A 3,468-nucleotide genomic window follows, 5' to 3' on the forward strand; every position below is an offset into this window, starting at 1 on the left:
GATCTTGTTTAAATTCCAAATGGGTATCCAAATATGTAAAAATATCTAGGGGTTGTTAGGAAATTTTGGGGAAGAAGACCAAAAAAAGTTAAAGAAGGGCTAGTCAATTAGGCCTAATAGCAGCCGGTAGAAGCAAGTTGAAAGCCTAGGGCTTGGGAGGAAGGTGAAGACCTTGTCAATGCATAAAATGAACTTGAACATACCTGCACAACATAACCACAACCTTTAAACATGTTGTTATAGTGAAGATCATTGGTGGAGGTCTTTGGAGCCTAGTTGGCTTTGGGAACCTAGTAGGAGACCATCTCAAAATTAGAGGTTTGGGTCAAAACCAACAAGAAACCTCAAGTGGCTATACCTAGGAGGCAAGCCAATAGAGGTTAGGCCTTGGAGGTCTAAGGAGTGTACCCTAACAAGCTACCTTGGAGGAGCTTGAGTAGAAGGGTGAGTTGAGGAGTTGGGGTGAGTAAGAGTAAATTGGAGAGCTAGGCACAAGACCTCTACATCAGCGTCACTGGCCAAAACCTCACTAGTTACAAAAATGCCTCACTAGCAACCTCACCTGATTAAATTCAGGGCACCAACCCTAGGATCACCAACTCCTTACAAGTTTAGAAGCACCAACTTCAATTGTTTGCAGGAGCACCCACTCCCTACACAATTTCAAAAGAAATAAAAAATATATAGATGGTTACTCTATTTCAATACATAAAATTGATTGTATTGCTCTTATCTACAACAATAAACTAAACATCAATAATCTACTAATACCTCCAATAGTAATAGAAGACAAAACTTTGTTATTGATATCCCCAACGTATCATACCTGTAATATGGTGAAAAGTGATGAGGGGAGATCAAGTGGAAAGCTTTACTCCCCTCAAAAGAGGGATGAAAGTTTCACAAAGGATTCCCTTCAATTTTTCACACACATTACATTTAAAAGAGGGGTTGAATTCACTATATCCAATCCCAATGGAAAGATATTGAATACTAAGTGAATTGTAGGAAATTTGGAATGTATTAGGAATGTAAATTGACCCTCTTTTATAATAGACTAGAAGAATTAAGAAAATTGAGACTAAGTGTAGAAATGATAAAGAAGTAATTATATCTTGAGATAGAGATGTGGGATGAAGCTGTGCACTTGGAATTAGTAGTAGAATGTCAAGACGAAGCTTCCCTGCAAATCTAAGCAAAATTTGCAAGGGCTGGGTTGAAGTTGCACTTGGTCCTTCGAAAAATCCACGCATTGAAAAGGGTTTTTCTGTCTCTCGAAATGAAGCCTAAACCTGCAATTATAGTTCCGCACTTACAACCTACATACAAAAAAGAGAGGAAAATGTTGTTGGGATTGGGGGTTTTTCTTCAGGTCAAACCCCATTTTGGAATTAACCAAGTGGTTGAAAAATGCTGCAAGTAAAATGAAAGGAAATGTCTCAAGTGAATCCACCTCAAGGAGGGGATATAATTGAAAGGTTGATACCTTTGTAGATGAGTTTTCTTGAATGGATATTTGAAATAGGATATCTTGAATGTTGGTAGAAATCTCCTCTTCAATGGTTGCATCCTTGTCTTAAATTTAATACCTAGCTTTGAAAGGAGACTTGAAATACTCAATGCTTGAATGCTTATGATCGACTTCTCTTATCAACTTATGATCCACCTGTCGAACTTATGCAAATAGGAGAGGAAGTGCTCCTTAGATACTTGTCAATTAGGAGTGTTTAGATAATTTCCCACCTTAGGCCGACATAGGGAAACTTTTCCCATTCAACAATTGACAAGCTCAATGGAAGATAGGACCAAAGGGGGCTCAAAATAAGGCTAGGACAGGGGCACCACGCCCCTGTCGTTCCCTAATTTAGGATAGGTATCAACTAAGAGACAATGCATAATCATGGAAAATGAAAGTTCTTGATGGCATGAGCATGTTTCAAGTCTCCAATCAGGCTTAGGGATTCATTCGCTAATGTAAAGACCCATATGCGGTAAAAAATTGCAAGGGTCACAATTTTATGATGCTACATTTAGCCCCCATTTTAGCGGGAGTATAAGCGTACACCAATACTACCGGTAAAGTATAAGGACACAAGATTAAAAGACTTTCACCATGTCAAGGAGGCAAGATACATGAAGCCCCCAATGGACTAAGGATTTTACAACTTTGATTGACAAAGTAAAAGGGAAGATCAAGAGGGAGAACCATGACTGCAAGTAGTAAAGTTTCCGTCACTTTGAGTCATGACAAGAAAGGATACCAAAAATTACAAATCAAAGCCAAGCTCACTAAGTAACTCCAAGTATCAAGAAGCAAAATATGAACAGAGTGTATGCGCCCACATTAAAGTGATCATGCATGCCTTATCGGGAGTGATTGATTTAAGGTAGGATACACCCGAGAGAGAGAGAAAGATAGGGAGCACGTTATCGCAAGGATTTAGCCCCTAATCTAGGAATAAACCCAAGGATAATGAACACAAAACACAATGTGAGGTGGCTTCTCTTTCCTTGGGGCCAGTATGCTGTATGATAACTCATGTATATCATGTATATATATGCATAGAATAGTCCTCATTCCCCAAAGAAATGAAACCACCTAGGAAGAAAGGGAAAACATGTGTCTTTTGAGTCAACATGAAAGAGACCAAAAGAGATCTTAATGCTTTGAATTGTCCTCAAGTAGACATCACTGGGGACAATAGATAAAAGAATAGGGAAACACATAGAAGAATGGTCACAAAAGAGAAAGAAAGCAGAGAGGTAGAGGATCCACGGTGCTAATGTAGCTAGTCTAGCACGACATCCTCCTCCCGATCTTGCTGATCAATATTTTGGGAAGGTGGGAAACATGCGAAAGGAGAAACATCAAGCACAATAGATGGAGCTATCACAAGATCCAAACAAGCACTATGTGGTGCAGGAGCACCTAGTTCTACCTAGTTTTATTGATGCACTTTTCAAAATTTTGTAGTGAGTGATCATATTTGGGATAAATAAATGAATAATGGGCTATTGATAGGTCCACAAGTATATTTTGGAGTTATTTGATGTGTGTTTATCAACAAGGTTTGTTTGTTTTCTCAATTTTGGACAATGTGCCCTTGTAAGCCAAAAATGGCATTATTTTGCAAATTAGTGTAAATATCTTTGTAAGGCCTCATTAGGCATTTGGTCATATTAGTTTGATGGTAGGAAACCATCCTAGGGGGTTTAGAGTGAATAGAAATGCATAAGTTGCAAAAATGCAAAATGGAGCAAAAGTTGTCATTGTTGCTTCACAACTTTTTGCAACTTTTGAGCAACTTTTCAAAATTGATCAAATCGGTGGTTAGGAAATCGATGGGGGGTTGGTTATGAGAAAGGAGGCATATAAAATTCTTTTAAAATGATTATAAACAGGTTGGAAGTTTCATGATCAAATTTTGAATAATATTTGAAGGCGATTTTTCAAGTTTTTGCAAAAGG

Source organism: Cryptomeria japonica, chromosome 8 (genome assembly GCF_030272615.1).
Source record: "Cryptomeria japonica chromosome 8, Sugi_1.0, whole genome shotgun sequence".
NCBI lineage: Eukaryota > Viridiplantae > Streptophyta > Pinopsida > Cupressales > Cupressaceae > Cryptomeria > Cryptomeria japonica.